Source organism: Malaya genurostris, chromosome 3, assembly GCF_030247185.1.
Source record: "Malaya genurostris strain Urasoe2022 chromosome 3, Malgen_1.1, whole genome shotgun sequence".
NCBI lineage: Eukaryota > Metazoa > Arthropoda > Insecta > Diptera > Culicidae > Malaya > Malaya genurostris.
Window position 1 is genome coordinate 251129579 of NC_080572.1, and position 18909 is coordinate 251148487.

The window sequence follows — 18909 nt, forward strand, 5'->3', positions numbered from 1 at the left end:
ATTCTTACAGGAATATATTTTGCAGTCAAGTCCGGATACCGACCAGCTGATGCTCGGATTTTTTTCGTTTCTGTTTCGGTTCCACAATAACTTTTCCGATTCATTCATATTCATAACGTCTTGGAAGCGACTTGATCGAGGAACCGAGAGCAAATTTTTTTTTGTACATGCCCATATGGTAAAATTAATCGGTATGGTAATCAGTGTGAAAGGTTTCGCAGATAACAACATTCTCGAATATTTGCATGTAAATTACGTTGATTCAAGCATCAATATGTTGCTCTGCTTTTAATGTGGAATGAAATGGAATTGGAATCATAGTGACTCCACAGAATAAACCTTGACTTGCTTGTATTTAATGAGTCTGCATGCTTACCGAGTCAAAGGTGCAAGGTTGCGAGACCATATGAAATTGTTTATTATAAAAGGTGATTTTTTTGAGGTTAGGATTTTCATGCATTAGTATTTGCTCAGATTTTTTGAGGTTATGATTTTCATGCATTATTATTTGCTCAGTATGCTCTGACATTTCATCATGAATAGACTTACTAACGAGCAACGCTTGCAAATCAGTGAATGGGCCCTAGAAAAGTTGGCAGAAAATCCGCTTTTTTATCGACAAATTTTGTTCAGCGATGAGGCTCATTTCTGGTTGAATGGCTACGTAAATAAGCAAAATTGCCGCATTTGGAGTGAAGAGCAACCAGAAGCCGTTCAAGAACTGCCCATGCATCCCGAAAAATGCACTGTTTGGTGTGGTTTGTACGCTGGTGGAATCATTGGACCGCACACTTAAAACCATTTCTTGAGCTCGGCATAATAAAATGCCGAAACTGATCAGCAACACGTAAATTTGCTGATTGCTCAGTAATCAATACGCATGTTTCTGAACTTCGTTAAATGCATTCACTGATATTTCGGTAAAATGCTTCACTTTGCCGAAATTTGGCATAATTGCTTGCTGAATTTATCAGTAAACAACAGATATACCGACATCAGCAGAGACGTTTGCCGAGATTTCGGAATATGCGCTAGCTGTTGCCGAGATTCAGCACGACAGCTGTCATTTATTGCCGCGTTACATTTTTGCTTCGCATTTCGCGATTATTTTCTGATGAAATTCTCGAGTGAAAAAATGGATAATCTTCGAGGAAGCGTGGAACCACTTGCAAGTAAAAATAGTGAATAAATATAGTGACATGTTACGCTTTATAAAAAGCGACTTTATCAGAGTACTCGCGATTATAAGGGAAAAACACCCAACACGGGTCTCAAAGCGTCCTCGAGACAAAACTTTGGGGGATATGCGAACAAATAACCTAATGCATGGAATAATTCAATAGATCAAAGTAAGTTTATTTTTTGAACAATACCGTATATGCATCATTAAATATTGAACATTTTTGTAAGCCAGATCACAATATATATAGATATATATATATATATATATATATATATATATATATATATATATATATATATATATATATATATATATATATATATATATATATATATATATATATATATATATATATATATATATATATATATATATATATATATATATATATATATATATATATATATATATATAAATTTATTTTTATTTTCATATTTCCAGCTCGACTCAAGGTGGCCGCATCCGGAAACGCCGCCTTTGTTATGCTACATGTTTTCAGGTAGAGGCTGGCAACAAATTTGTAAGCCTCCTTTAAGTGTTAATAAAATGAATTTTTGATCCTGAATGGTGTGTTTATAATGTTGAGAAATTACAAACAAAATTAATTGACTAGATTTTTAATTACTGATGATTCGATAATTTATTTTTTCATTTTATTGGATTGCCGAATATTCAGTGAACGTTTCACTGAGCAAACAGTAAATCTTATGCTGACGATTTCGGCAATATTTGACGTTTTTAAAATTTGAGGGTGCCGAGACGCTCAGTAATTTTAGTTTTGCCGAGATGATTGCTGATTACTCGGCTGTGCGAATCTCGGCATTTTTTTGCCGAGACTCAGCTAAAAAATTTAAGTGTGCGTATTTTTTCAAAGATGCTGTTGGACGCAACGTTACAGTGAATGGCGATCGCTATCGTTCGATGCTAACAAACTTTTTGTTGCCAAAAATGGAAGAACTGAACTTGGTTGACATGTGGTTTCAACAAGATGGCGCTACATGCCACACAGCTCGCGATTCTATGGCCATTTTGAGGGAAAACTTCGAAGAACAATTCATCTCAAGAAATGGACCGGTAAGTTGGCCACCAAGATCATGCGATTTGACGCCTTTAGACTATTTTTTGTGGGGCTACGTCAAGTCTAAAGTCTACAGAAATAAGCCAGTAACTATTCCAGCTTTGGAAGACAACATTTCCGAAGAAATTCGGGCTATTCCGGCCGAAATGCTCGAAAAAGTTGCCCAAAATTGGACTTTCCGAATGGACCACCTAAGACGCAGCCGCGGTCAACATTTAAATGAAATTATCTTCAAAAAGTAAATGTCATGTACCAATCTAACGTTTAAAATAAAGAACCGATGAGATTTTGCAAATTTTATGCGTTTTATTGTTTAAAAAAGTCACCCTGTATAATACAAGAAAATCGCAGTAGGATAGTATTTGTATTTAACTACTCAGAACACTGTTTCAAATCATATGGCTAACATGACCTCGACGCTCGATCATAACAACATTCAATGGAAATAAATTGGACAGATATCAGGCAAAATCTAATAGCTATGAGAATGAATCAGATGTTTTTCGAATCAGTTATCATTTGCCTATCTGTGCGTATAGAAAACAATGTCCTTATGTATAAACCTATTGTAGTGAGTGGAGGAATGATTTAATAAAGAACGAAAAAAATGTTTGGAATCAGTGAAGCCGATTTGTAAGAAACTTAATATGCTGATTGAAACTATTCCACATGATTACAACAACGAATATAATACAGAATTGACTTTTTGAATATGTCGTGATATTCGATAATTAAATAAATCACATCGTATTGTATGTGGAACAACTCGTCCTTTTTAATGGCATGTAACATCTTTTGCGATAAAAATTTCGAAAACGGATCGATATTCGTGTTTGTATGGTATTTGAATAATGAAATAGTATTTGAATTGGAATCACAACTCTACCAATGCGGATGTAATTTCGGTGCGATTTTATAGAGAATTTATCAGCTCTTTATCAGATATCATTACTTAATAAAATATCAAAAAATTAAAAAACCTAGTGGTGTAATGATGCCTTTCTCATATTACTCATTACATCATAAATATAACCGTTAAATTCGCAAAAACAACTGTTTATTAAATAGAAATAGGAAAATTTGCTCGGACCTAATCTCACAAACTCTATAAATCCTGTTTATCCTGTAGTTCCGGAACCGAAAGTAGTATCCACAACAAATTAAGGAATTCCGTATGAAACTGTAAGACTTTTCTTTTGAACCTATAAGTTTGTGAAAATCGATTTGACCATCTCCAAGAAAAGTGAGTGAGATCCTTTTTGCAGTTTTTAATCACTTTTTTCAATTCTTCCGAAACCGGATTCAGATAAACGGAATAGCCAGAGTTGGTTCGTTTGCTACCAACAAATATGACCTACAAATTGGAACAATTTTGAACGTAGTTAAACCTATACTTACTATCTCATGCTAAATTTCGATTAAACCGATTAAACGAAATCTAACAAACGAAACGAACCTGCATTTTCGTTACTTCTGCATATGTAAGTCAAGCTAAACAGCATAAAACATGTAATAGGATTATTATTTTTATTATTATTATTATTATTATTATTATTATTATTATTATTATTATTATTATTATTATTATTATTATTATTATTATTATTATTATTATTATTATTATTATTATTATTATTATTATTATTATTATTATTATTATTATTATTATTATTATTATTATTATTATTATTATTATTATTATTATTATTATTATTATTATTATTATTATTATTATTATTATTGTTATTATTATTATTATTATTATTGACATCACTAAACAACGTGTACGAAAGTGAACAAAGCACGCCTTGTTCGTTTTGTGTTTTCTTCTACTTTCGGTGTTGTACATATTGTCACACTTAGAGTGACTATAATCAGAGTGGCGACAGCTGTTCGTTTGGAATGACAGCTACCAGTTCCAAACGAGCAAACGACCTGTCAATTCAATGTAAAGCTAATGGAATGTTTTGAATTGTTGCCAACATTACGGATGAGAAGTCGCCACTCTGGTTATAGGCACTCTAGTCACACTATATGGCGATTTGAAAACTTTGACACTCATCGCCCTGTAACTGCGGAACCGGAAGTAGGATCCGGATGAAATTTCACAGTAGCTTTAAAGACAGTATGAACTTTAATTCAAATCAAGATTTGTGAAAATCGGTTCAAGCATCGCAGAGAAATCGAAGTGAATTTAGTTTTAGGAATTTCTCTTCTCCACTTCCGGTGCTATCGGAACAGGAAAAGAGGGGACCAGTAGTGCCGAATTAAGTTTTCATGCCCACAAACTAACAAGTTATGCAAACTAGAAGAATGTATCAGACAGTTTTATGGGATTTGTACCTGTTTATGACCATCGTTCGTGGAAAAATACTAAAAAAATTAGTAATTTTCCACTTAGCTAGCTAGAGCCTGATACTAAATCGAATACCGCTTAAACTGAAATAAATTTATTTGGAAATCGATTATCCAAATCTGCCAACCCGATAAATCTGATTAATTTATGTGAAATGGACATTTTTATACTAATCACCCTGTATCTCCTAAACCAGAAGTCGGATCTGACTAAAAAGTAAGATGTTTTATAGGATTTTAAGACCTCTCATTTGAATCATAGTTGATTCTTAGATTTCATTTGAATCTTAGATCGGTTCAGCCATCTACGAGAAAAAAGAATTGCATTATTTTAATTTCGTTTCACATATCATCCTGTGGTTCCGCAATCAGAAGTCGGATCCAAACGTAATTCAGAAACCTTGTTTGGGAATATACGACTTTTCATATGAATCTGAGTTTGTAGAAAACGGTTGAGTCATCTCCGAGTAAATTGAGTGAAATTATTTGTCACACACGCATTTGTTGATCTCGACGAACTGATTCTAATGGTATATGGGTGTTATGTTCTTCCAGCATTTATTGCTGTAATCAGTTTAAAACAATATAATTATGGAATTGCTTTCAATTCGAAAATTCTTCTATCATCTGGTTTACATATTCGAACGATTATGTTGCCAAAAACGAACCGTGCTAAAATCAGTCCGAGGCAAAATGTCATGAAAAAGAATGCTGTACACAGTCTTTTTGGTACTTAGAAACAATTGTATGTAACAGTATAAAAAATCATGTTTCCCGTTGCTCCCAAGTATTGCTTTGTCATACAGCGCTCAAAATCCTACTGCTGGAATCGGGGGAAAAATCGCTTATACGAAAATGTTGATATCTCCGACCGATAATGGACGGATTTTAACAGTCTATGGCTTGTTGGATAGGTATTACCGTGCAGAATCTGAGTCTGAAAATATATTTTGTTTTCAAGGTCACGTGTGACAGATACTGTCAAAAAACTAAAAATTTTGACATAAAACTCGTATAACTCAAAAATTATACATCTGATCTTAAAACCAATCAATAGCGTTCTGGGTGACGGGGAGACCTTACATTTGCGACTAGTTTGATCAAAATCGGTCCAGCCATCTCTGAGATCTCGATCTCTTAGTTGACAACACACATACAGACACACACACGGACATTGGTTCAGTTCGTCGAGCTGAATCGATTGGTATATGACATTCGGCCTTCCGGGCCTCGGAAAATTTTTCTAAAGTTTGAGCGAATTCTATACCTATTTTTATATATATAAAAAAAAGTAAAAATGTGAAATGTTGTATACTAAATACAAATTTAAACCCAACGCAAGTGTTTTTATGCTAATCCATTGAAAAGAGAAGATTGAACTTAATCTAACTGTTGGTTTCGAAGGATAGGGTGAATGTAGAAGCAGAAGTGAGTATGAACACGGTTACCATGAAAGATCTGTCAACGCCATCCAGCTTGGCTGTTTGAAAATTTTCTTTTGAGGCGTACACGTAACAGAAGAAAAGCAGATAAACGAACGAAGATTGCTTCGAAATACGTTGGTCGAAAACAATCTTGAAATCTTCATTATATTACTTCCATTTATATTCGGAAGATAATTTTAAACCAATTACACGGATCATATGTTATCTTCGGGTAGTTTCAACACGAGAAAACGAATCGATTAGTGTCCACAGAACGTTAACTTCGCTGCTACTGGAGCAGGCTTCGGAATCGAGCTTGTGGCACCCAGCGATATATTGAGAGGCCGTGGAGTAATTGGTTCTACACTGCGGCATTGTCCGATAAAGTCACTAATGGTCAACATGTTCAGAGAACAGCGAAATTGATTTTTTTTCAGTTCAGCGATACACACGGGTGTACTACTCGGTATACAGCACGGTATTACCTCACATTTTCCTGATTTTTTCTCCGTTGTAATCTACAAAAGACGCGGCCAGTTCAATCGTTCCGTGTAATTACGCATTAAGTGCGTTGCTTACTCCGCAAGTAGAATCGGGCCGCGATCACGAAACATTTGTTGGGACCCTTGCTTTGCTGTAGGAAATTAAGAAAAGTTACACGTTTTTTTCTTCTTTCTTTCGTCTTTCACTGTTCCCCGTTTATCGTCCGCCTGTCCGGGCTACAGTAGACGGTGTTGTCGGTTAAGATAAATATCTGGATCATAACGAACGCTTCGTTCCACCAGCTATGGGCTGATGTATCCCGGTTCGGGTCATGAATTTTGGAAACACCTGTTTCAAGGTCTTTCGGGAACATGTTTTCACCCGTGATCCGGTGGCCGCGGTCAACGTGTAGCTACAAGCAAAAACGAAAAAAACGCAAGAATGTTCTTTGTTCGTTTACGGAATGGAGGGGGTAAAGAAAATAGTGAAACAGAATGTAAAAATGAATAATGTGTGAATTCCATGTGCGCTCGACCCCTTCGATGTAGGTTCATTTTGGGTGGGATTTCGTACGGCGATGCAATGCATGTTCGAATGCGAATGTACGAACCGACAAAGACCGACAAGCCGGCGAAAAGCCAGCGTGATCTCCTGTAAATCGGGAAATGTTGGGCCAGATTTTTTTTTATTTTTATAATTCAACCTAACGATCGTAAACGTTAGAGCTACATGTTTTGCGGCAAATTGGGTCAGTTCATGTCTCGATAACAATGAAAAATACTTACCCACTAGTCGTCTGCCGTTAGCTATCGCTTGTCTGTGACCTCGATAAATTCAACTTGTTACCTTCAATCATCAACTTCCCCACTGGAGCCGGAAAACACTTTTACTTCTTTACCCGGTGCAGCTGGACCAGGCTTAGTTTTCACATGAAATCCGCAACAAGAGGCAAAATATTGGTACTACACACACACACACACACACTTGAATGTGGTCGTCGAAGCGAACGATTCCGTTCCGAACTCCGCGGGACCGGAGTATTGCCAACAACCTTCTCAGCAGCCCACTTGGTCGCTCGTTCGTTCGCTCACTTTTGCTTTCCACCTTCCGCTTCTGATTCCACTTCATGCGCTCTTTCGATGACGTTATTTATGTTAGTTATTTTCTCCGGCCCAACTGTGCGGCTACGTTCCACTTAATTTACGAAAAAAAAATATTTTTATGCACATATCGATTTTTTATAGCATACATAAAAAGGAGATATGGGCAAAACTGTCACAAACAGGTTTGGTTTAAAATTCTTCTTCTCGCCTACTTTTCGCCGATTATTTCGCCGCAGAAAGTTTCGTCTCGTTCCTCGGCATGCCGAGCAAACGCGCGATGAGTTAGTCACTACTCGGCGAGCCACGCGTTCCAGATGATAAATCTCTCCAATAATTTAATTCCTCGGACTTTTTATTGTTGCAATTTTTAATTTTTAATTTCACACATATTTTCAGCTGTTCGTCGTTTTCCCGGTAGGCACTCTTTGCATATTGAACAAACCACCCGGCACCGATTTTGTAGCGTTGCACTCATTCGCTATACGCACCACTATGCACTCGCTGTGGATCGTCCTTTTCTGTGTTTCGCCGCGACACGCTCCCCACTGTGCATTCGATTGCTATACGAGAAGTATTTCTTCGTTTCAATTAAACTTTACATCATCTTATTTTCTTACAAATGAAGCCGCGCTCGCACTGCACTGGATGCTGTTGCTGTGTGCGAAGGGGCTATGCACTCTTTAACCTTTTGATTTACACGCTCTGAATCACCTGAATCTGGCAGACTTTCGGGTTGAGTTCGAAGTTGAGTGAGATGCCGGCGGAAAAAGTTCAAGCGCGAAAAAGCAGAAGAAAATTACTTTTTTTTCCTGGTACCCTCACGTTTAATCACTATTTATCTTCAGTTATTATGCTACTCGTTGTTCGTGTATTGGTTTGCTCAAAGTTTTCATTACTCTGCATCTGAAAGAAAAGAGGTAGAATTAATCTTACATTTCGATTTTCAACAAGTCTGATATTCTGATTTGAAATCGAGCTTCGTATAACTTGTGGAACTTTGCTCATTATTCAGGAAGATGTACAAGTGATCAACTTTGACTTTCGGAACGGGGGGGAAATGATTTATGGTTAATTCAGTCACTTAGAAATACAAAGGGTATCCTAGACGGAATCAACATCCGATCAGGCTCTTTTGTTGAACTGATTATAAAATGGTTCACATGACAAATTAAGTATTGTAATCTGATATCATTTCCATAGATACCCAAGTAACCATATGCGTTATATCTCTGCACGTTTACAGTTTTTTTAGCATTATTAATGAAGAATTACATTAATCCTACATACTTTGATGCAATGTGCTTTAAATTTGTATTCAAAATATGTTGCCACAACTTTTTCACCGTGCTATATATTGGCCATAGTTCGAAGCGAATTGCTTCATTAAATCCTTAGTTCTGATAAAAAAAACTTGATTAGTTCTTTAATATGAATCTTTAGTAAAAACGTGTTTAATCCACCTAGCAGTGAGATGATACCTTTTTTTTATCAATCCGCATGTGTTTTTGCATGAATATTCTTTGGTGTTTAAGTTTTCATGATATTATTTTAATGACCGTCGTTTTAAGCGACAATTTGAGATTTTGATCACTCATTACTCTGTAATGTCGAAACTGCAAATCGGATCGAATTTGAATCTAGAAGTGTGATAATCGATTAAACATGCCATGATATGTAAGTTCCACTTTAGAGTTTACGGTAATTTAAGGTACTTCCAGAGCCGGTATTCAGGAACCAGCATAACCCAAACCGACTCGTATGGCCATATGACGAATAAATTACAACAGTTTTGAGTCCAACTTTGAAGCTTTTCGGGATTGTCATCTTCTATATCGGTTTGAATTTAAAAATTAAAAAATTTAATCATCATGTAATTCGAGAACCGGATGTCATAATTGGATAAAATTAATTAATTTTTGTATATATGTATAAAAATAATTAATTTTGTATATAAGTTTATATGAGTTTGAATTTTTGTTTCTGAAATTTAATTAGGCTTTTTTTGAGAGAACGATTGAGCTTTGAGAATCGATTTTATACTGGAACCGGAATTCTAAAAATCGGTATGGCCGAAGTCAGATAAATTCACCTGAGTAGCTGTATTGTTTACATTTGTTTCAAAATATTTGAAAATCAGTGAAGACATCTTTGAAAAATCATAGCACGAATTAAATTTTTCGGTGCCTTCTGAATCAAAAACTGAACACCACTAAAACTGAAAAAAGTTAATTTTTTTATCGACTATCCAAATCTGCTAACCCGATAAACCTGATTAATTTATGTGGAATAGACATTTTTATACTAATCACCCTGTATCCCCGAAACCGGAAGTTGGATCTGGCCGAAGAGCAAGATGTTTTATAGAATCTTGAAACTTTTCATTTGAATCTTAGATGATTCTTAGATTTCATTTGAATCTTAGATCGGTTCAGCCATCTACGAGAAGAATGAGTTACACAATTTTGATTTCGTTTCACATATCATCCTGTAGTTCCAGAACCAGGTCGGAACCAAACATGATTCAGGAACTTTGTTTGGGAGCATACGACTTTTCGTACACGGAAAGACCGAAATTAGCATTTTGGCGAAAAAATTAGTTGATTTTCTGATTTTGGTTAGTTATTTTTTGAGACAACTAAAAAAATCTTACTTTTGCTTATTTAGATTTTTTAATTCTAATTCCCTTAATAATAACAAAATATTTGTTGAAATAACTATTTTTTTAGTTGAATTCACCAATTAAACGTTCTGTCATTTCTTAGCTAAGGCACACTTCATTCCCATTCAACTAATTTTTTTGTTTAATTAGAGAAATAAAACGTTGTTTTCAACCAACATGAATGGTTGAATTGGTTTCTGCATTTTGCAGCTATATTGCGCTCTGTCACGGAAAAAATGTTAACCCGTAATGACTACTAGCCACTAGATGGCACACTACTACCGAAAAGAATTTTTCAGTCGCGGTTGTCTTTTCTATATTGGCAGGTATAAATACGATGTTATAATGGATAATGGTATAAATTTTCTTCATTCAATTTCGCAAAATCGACTCTCTCACTGAAAACTTTGAGCACTCGGAAAACAAAAACCGAATACAAGTAGTACACCGGACGGCGTAGCCCGGAAAGGTTGGAAGATGCAAAAAACATCATTTGACATAAACAATTAGAGTGCAACATTCGAAACTTACTTCACTGTTCCGCGTAAAAACATTATTACGCACAATCGTTTCAAATGCGCACAAATTCTGAATAAATGCACTTTTCACTTAGAGTTTACGTCATTTTTACAACTCGGTTTAGAAATTTATATATCGATATATCGTAACACATGCGAAAAACATCTACACAATTCGCAAGCAGTTTCAACAAGACTGTCCTTTTTAGCTTTTTAATGGTTTGTTTTGCTTTGACACTTCTCATGAGATTTTGGGTAATAAACTTGTTAATAAAACCCATTTCATTTTTGTTTTCTTTGTGCCGTCCTTCAGTAATGACGGTGATCGATAAATAGTAACAAATTTTCTGATTTTAAAAACAAAATTAGTGGTTAATGAGAATTTCGTGTTGGATTGAAATATTGCTGGTTTGTGTCCAGGATATTCGCCAACTAAACACATTCTCTAAAAATAAAAGTTTTTTTCAGTAAAGTAAATTCTCAATTTTAACTAATTTTATAGTTCTTTTGAAAATTTTGTTGTTAAAATCAACTAATTCAAAAACAGTAATACGAATTAGGCGCAGAGCTAATTTCGGGCGTTCCGTGATATGAATCTGAATTTGTAGAAAAGAAATTTTCCGAGAAAATTAAGTGAAATTATTTGTCACACACGCATTTGCTGATCTCGACGAACTGATTCGAATGGTATATGGATGTTATGTTCTTCCAACATTTATTGCTGTAAATAGTTTAAAACAATATAATTAAAAAAAAATCTGCCATCATCTGGTTTATATATGTTATATTCGAACGATTATGTTGCCAAAAACGAGCCGTGCTAAAATCGGTCCGAGGCTAAATGTCATGAAAAAGGATGCTGTACACAGTCTTTTTGGTACTTAGAAACAATTATATGTAACAGTATAAAAAATCGTGTTTTCCGTTGCTCCCAACCATTTCTTTGTCATACAGCGCTCAAAACGTCTACTGCTGGAATAGGGGGAAAAGTCGTTTGCACAAAAATTTCGATATCTCCGTTAAAAATGGACGGATTTTAACAATCTATGGCTTGTTGGATAGCTATTACCGTGCGGAATCTAAGTCTGAAAACATATTCTGTTTTCAATTGTGACAGATACTGTCAAAAAACTTAAAATTTTGACATAAAACTTCGTATAACTCAAAAAGTAAACATCCGATCTCAAAACCATTCAATAGCGTTCTGGGTGACGGAGAGACCTTTCATTTGCGATTAGTTTGATCAAAATCGGTCCAGCCATCTCTGAGATCTCGACCTCTTAGTTGACAACACACATACAGACACACACACATACACACACACACACGGACATTTGCTCAGTTTGTTGAGCTGAATCGATTGGTATATGTCATTCGGCCCTCCGGCCCTCTTAAAAATTTTCTAAAGTTTGAGCGAATTCTATACCTATTTTTTTATATATAAAAAAAGGTAAAACTGGTATGTTATGGCACAATTAAGTTTGAAAATTTTCAATTTCATTTTTAGAAAGTTGTCTTCTCTAGTGTTCGCTGACCTGAGGAAGTCTCAGATCATCAGAGATCTGCTTGAGGATTTTCGAAAACAGTTTTGCAGTGATAAAGTAAAATTCTTATTTGTGAAAGTTTCATATTAAGTATCAAGTTGAATTACAGGGATCAGGGTTATTTTCGCCGAAAGCCGTTTCGGCGAGAACAATTTCGCCGAAAGGGTTATTTCGCCGAATGTCATTTCACCGAAAGGATAATTTCACCGCATCCTGAAATTGTCTTAAAATCGTAATTGGTATTGATTTAAAATAAAGACAAATGAAAAATGATAGCGCTAACGCCCGTTTCGTTGACCTACAATTGTACTTCTTGAATAAAGATTGATTCATGAACCTCAGAACGGAGTTCCCAAGAAAAATTGTTGACCATTAGCTACTAAGCATCAAAGCAATTGTCAAGGTGTATCTACCAGGCAAATGTATGCGGTATTTTCTGTTTATTAGGTGAAAATGAAAAAAATATCTTATGCGGCTACGCCACATCGTTTGGGTTCATGTGCTGTCCGACCTCGCTACCGCTCGTTCGGACCTAACTAAAGCAAAGAAATCTAGCTTTGAATAGACCGGGCAAATGAGGCGGTTACCGGTTTGTATGCAAGAGGCCGCCGCTTCCGACTCAGCTGGCGTCTCCTCGGCGGCGAGTTTCGAAGCAAGAGAGCCACGGCTCGAATTCAATAAAGGGAACAAAATATAACTGGAATAAAAAAACATACAATGTAAGAATAATATTAAATACCTCTTTTCAAAAATTGAGTTTCGTTCGCAAAGCATTATCTAAGCACTCTGTTTGCTTCATGGCATTTAAAATTTACAGTTGAAATTGTTTCCATCGATAAAGCACATTATATCTGCATTAATAATGCACAATTCTTTCTTCTCCAATCAGTTCATAGAAAAGTTTAAAGCAATTCCAGAAATGCTTAGCAGATCATCAGACACGACCTTTTCCGATTTGGATGAAACTTTGCACATGGCTTCAGTATGGCAAACCATTACTTTTGAACCGATGGAGAGGTCAATTCGACTCACGACTGATTTTTAAAAAGGGTGTATATATTTTTGAATTTCACAAAAATTGTCTTTTTCAAATCGTTGTAACTCGAAAACTGTGAGTGCCGAATCGATTCCATACAACTTCTTCTTGAACGCCATTTTCTACAATTAACAGTTTTCGAGTTACAACGATTTGAAAATGGCAATTTTCGAGAAATGCAATATACATACGCCCTTTTTAAAAATCAGTCGTGAGTCGGATTGACCTCTCCATCGGTTCCAAACTTATGGTTTGCCATACTGAAGCAATGTGCAAAGTTTCATGCAAATCGGAGAAGGTCGATTCTGATTTTGCCACTTTTTCGTCTACTCATTCCTGGAATTGCTCTTTAATAATCGTCCTCTTTAGGTTTATAATAGCATTATGAAATATTTTTCACGCTATTACATTTAATAATTTTTGACGCGAATTTTTAAAGCGGAAAATTTTTTTTGTTATGGTGCGTCGTAGTTACTTAGGTATGCAATGCTGCTGACTGCAACGTAACTTACTTCAATGTGATACAGAATCTGGAAGTAGGTTTCCTGCATTTTTTTTCCTGAAATTGAAGACTTTATTATAAGAAAATGTACTCAATCCACATAGCAGTGAAAAGATACCTTTTTACAACATTGCAGTATTTTTCTTCAATATTAATTGGGGCATATCGTTTCCAAATGAATTTTAAAGTTTTTTTTTGCTTTTCGTTTTGTCCTCGGCTCGCAGTTCTTAACGGTTTATGTTGAACTGTTATGGCATGTAGCAGTTCGATATAAACCTATAAGCAGACTTAAAGCTCAAACTCAACTTGAGTTGCACCTTTTTCAAAATACACTAAAATGCATAGTCTCTTCTAAAGCGCCGAAAATGAATTTAAAAGATTTTAGAAAGTTTTTGCTATTCTAAATAATAGATAAATATCTTGTTAACAGAATCAAATACTTTCAGCAAACAAAATCAAACGTGTTGTTTAGTACATATATAGAATTACTCATCGTGTGACATTGTTAGTAAGAGTACAAAGTACAAGTAGTTTGTATAAAACTAGAAAAGTACTTCATTTCTTACCGCTCAATTTTCTCGGAGATGACTTAGCCGATTTCAACAAACTTAGACATGTTTGAAAACTATCATCAGCCATCGATCACGTTTGGAGATCCAATGGTTGTCACTTCTGGTTCCGGAGGTACGATGGTATGAGTGACGTAATCGACAAAACGCGTTGTTTTTCTACCGCTCGATTTTCTCAAAGACGGCTGAAGCGATTTCAACAAACTTAGGCTCACTACAATGTTTTCATTAAACAGGTTTGAAGTTCAGACTGTCACTTACGGTTCCGGTGATGAAATGGTATAAGTGACGTAAACTCATTACTGCCTAATTTTCTCGAATATGGATAAGTGACAGAATCGTCATATTATTTTTGTCTATCTGCATAATTATTCCAGATAGTAACCTATAATCATGTTTACATGTTATATTACTCAAACGTTTGGTTTGAAAAATGTTGCAGAATGTATGACATAACCTCTGAAGCATGCTTTAGTTAACTACTCGAATCAGTCTGAATAATTTAGTATCAATAAATGAGCCCAAATTAGTGTCAAAAATTTTCTTAATAAGAAAGTCACAAATATTTCAGTGAGGTTGTGTCGATGAAAGAGAAAGGCATTATCACACCATTAGGTGGGATAAAACAGTTTTTACCTTTTTTTTATAAATATAAAAAAAAGGTATAGAATTCGCTCAAACTTTAGAAAAATTTTCGGAGGCCCGGAGGGCCGAATGTCATATACCAATCGATTCAGCTCGACAAACTGAGCAAATGTCCGTGTGTGCGTATGTGTGTGTCTGTATGTGTGTTGTCAACTAAGAGGTCGAGATCTCAGAGATGGCTGGACCGATTTTGATCAAACTAGTCGCAAATGAAAGGTCTCCCCGTCACCCTGAATGCTATTGAATGATTTTGAGATCGGATGTTTACTTTTTGAGTTATACCAAGTTTTATGTCAAAATTGTCTGTTTTTTGACAGTATCTGTCGCAATTGACCTTGAAAACAGAATATATTTTCAGGCTTAGATTCCGCACGGTAATACCTATCCAACAAGTCATAGATTGTTAAAATCCGTCCATTTTTAACGGAGATATAGAAGTTTTTGTGTAAGCGATTTTTTCCCCTATTCCAGCAGTTGAAGTTTTGAGCGCTGTCTGGCAAAGAAATGCTTGGGAGCAACATAAAACACGATTTTTTATACTGTTACATACATTTGTTTCTAAGTACCAAAAAGACTGTGTACAGTATGATGTTTTGCCTCGAAACGATTTTAGCACGGTTCGTTTTTGGCAACATAATCGTTCGAATATGCCATATGTAACGGGCAATTCCATAATTATATGGATTTAAACTACTTACAGCAATAAATGTCCATTTCGCACAAATTTATTAGGTTTATCGGGTTTGTAGATTTTTATAGTCGATAATCAAATAAACTTATCTCAGTTTTTGCGGTATTCAGTTTTCGATTCGGAAGGTACCCAACAATTTAATTTGCACTACGATTTCTCAAAGATGTCTACACTGATTTTCAAACAGTTTGAATCAAATGTAAACTATACAGCTCTTGAGGTGGATTTAACTGACTTCGGCTACACCGATTTTAGAATTCCGGTTCCTGTATCGAATAGTTTCTCAAAGGCCAATCGTTTTCTCAAAAAAGTCCAAATCAAATTTCAACTACAAAAATTCAAATTAAAGGATTTTTGGTCCCATACAAAATTAATGAATGTTATCCAATTCTGGAATTACTGGGTGATGAGTTTTTTAAAAGTCATACCGATATAGAAGATGACACTCCAAAAAAGCTTCAAAGTTGGACTCAAAACTATTGCAATTTATACGTCATATTGATTTATGGCCATACGAATCGTTTTCGGTTATGCTGGTTCTTGAATACTGGTTCTGGAAGTACCGTGAATAGCCGTAAGCTCTAAAATCGAATTTATTTCGACATCTCATGGAAGGTTAAATCGATTATTACACGTTTAGATTAAAATTCGATCCGATTTGCAGTTTCGACATTACAGGGAAATGAGTGAATAGAACTTCAAATTGCCGCTTGAATATCATTAAAATAATGTCATGCGAACTAAAACACCGAAGAATATTCCTGCAAAAACAACATGCGGATGATAAAAAAAGGTATCATCTCACGGCTAGGTGGATTAAGCACGTTTTTAATTTTAAATGTTCCTTTTGGGAATGTGTCAAAACATATTAGGTAAATTGTTGTATCTCAATCATTTAGCAATGTATAAGTCATAAATTAAAATAAGAGGATACAATTAAACAAAATTTCTTAGAATCTGCTCGGTTTTGGCTGTTTGAATTTCAAATTCAAAATTCATAAGAAGCAGGCGCGTATACAGGAGATGTTTTGGAGGTTCGAACCCCCTTCCGAAACTTAAAAAAATGTTATAATGAAAGCTCTTCTCTTCATCTGTTCAAATGAAATATAAAATGAATAAATTTCAATAAACGACCTTATAACCAAACATTTTTCAGGTAATTTTATACATGTTTCCATACGTATGGAAATTGATTAACATGTAGGTTATTTCTCAAAAAAAAAATAACTTGGTCATGTTGTCTACTTGGAAATTTGGAAAATCAAAATCGACAACTTGGCTTTTAAAGAACTAAATTATTGCCGTAAATGCTTCGAATTGTCTTCAGAATACCATAAGTAACGATAAATACTTCCACCTATTACCAGTATCACGCATAGTGAAGTGATCACTGTGGTGGAAAAAGGCGCTCAATTTTCTCAGAGATGACTGAACCGATTTTAACAAACTTGGGCTCGTTTGAAAGCTACTGTCGGACCATTGATCAAGTTCGAATATCAAATGGCTGTGACTTTTGGTTCCGGAGATATACAATCTTATACTTATACAATCAGTGACGTAACCGACAAAAATCGTTGTATTTGAACGCGCTCAATTTTCTCAGAAATGGCTGAACCGATTTTACCAAACTTGGGCCCGCAAAAGTGGTCAAAAAGTACCTGGAAACGCTGAAATGGGAAGTCTTGCCCCACACGCCGTATTCTCCAAATGTCGCCCCTTCTGACTTCCACCTATTCCGTTCGATGGCACACGGCCTGGCAGATCAACATTTTCAATCCTTCGAAGAGATGGAAAAATGGATTGCTTCATGGATAGCGTCAAAAAAGGACTCCATTTTTCGAGCCGGGATCCGAAAATTTCCGGAAAGATGGGAGAAAGTTGTCGCTAGCGACGGACAATACTTTGAATAATACATCGGTAAGCACTTTTTCGCAATGAGGCTTTAAATTTTGGAAAAAAAAACGGCGGAAGCAAAGTTGTACACCTAATAGTGAAATTGGTTATGTGCTCTAGCATAAAATAAGGTTAACCCCTAAACGAAAAATAGTTAAATTTTTTTGTTAATTGATGTTGATGTACATTAAATGAAATGCGAACAATTTTATTGAAAATCAATGACTACCTTTATCAGAATCATTGCAGTATTACGATTCTGTTCCGAAATCAAGTACACCAATGAAAGTTGTTTACATTGCGCATTAATTGCTTCAAAACGTGGATGCTCTTTCTTTCTCTCATAACTCTCCGCCGGTCAAAGTTATGCAGAAAACTATACTCCCTTATGGATACATCGAAGTTTCTCGGCGACTGCAGACTTCCTGTCGTAAATTGCAAACTTTTCCAGCAACACAACTGGCATTCTCTCACGGATTGTTCGCTTGATAGTCAGTTTCTGCGCCGTTAAGAATCAAATTAATCCACTGTCACTGCACTCTCGGCACGAATCCAGCTTAACGTGGGGCTGCGATTCCATTCCAGTCGGCATTCTTTCGATTGTAAAATCCCTTTACTGCGATATTCAACAACAGCTCCATCACCACCACCACGACTACCACCGCAATCACTGCCAACGAAATACCAACAGCACTGTGGCTAGTAAGTTTTTAATCGAGCGGTGCTTCTACTCGAGACGAAAATACACACACATACCGGATAACCACCCAAAGAATCCTGTCTCCGTTATAGCTTGCTGTCGGTCGGTTCGTGATGTCAACTGGACAACGCGGCTAGCACGCAAAAAAAAGGTCACCCCCAAAAAAAAATCAGCCAACCACGCACACGCGATGCGAACCTCCGTACGAACGCGTGGAATAGTGTGGTGATCGAAACGAACCGAAACGAAACGAAACACTTCCCGCAGGTACCGCTACACGAATCCAACTGATCAACAGCGGTCGCATCGCCCAGCGAGGAACCCCAAGTCGTTCGCTCCTATGCTGCAATGTAACCCAGTCGCAGTTGATCTGTTTTGCCTCTTCCTTCCATTCCTTCCGTACGAGCGCAGCACCGTCATCAGCCAGCCAGCCAGCCAGCAAGCAGCATATTGCTAAAAAAGTCATTCCACCAAGCTAGCTAGGGGGCTCGTATTTACATCAAACATTGCTGCATAGAACTGCCAC

At 36.0% G+C, this 18909-nt stretch overlaps 1 protein-coding gene across 1 annotated transcript in view; it reads right to left on the minus strand.

Moving 5' to 3' along the window:
* The window catches only part of LOC131435811 (EGFR adapter protein-like), a 150317-nt gene extending 131638 nt beyond the window's left edge, over window positions 1–18679 (minus strand). Inside the window, exons 1-2 of the mRNA XM_058604024.1 lie at window positions 17913–18679; window positions 7309–8529 (exon numbers count right to left, since the gene is read on the minus strand). The gene's annotated coding sequence lies outside the window, so the exon portion shown is untranslated. The remainder of the gene's footprint in view (window positions 1–7308; window positions 8530–17912) is intronic.
* Window positions 18680–18909: the final 230 nt, after the last annotated feature.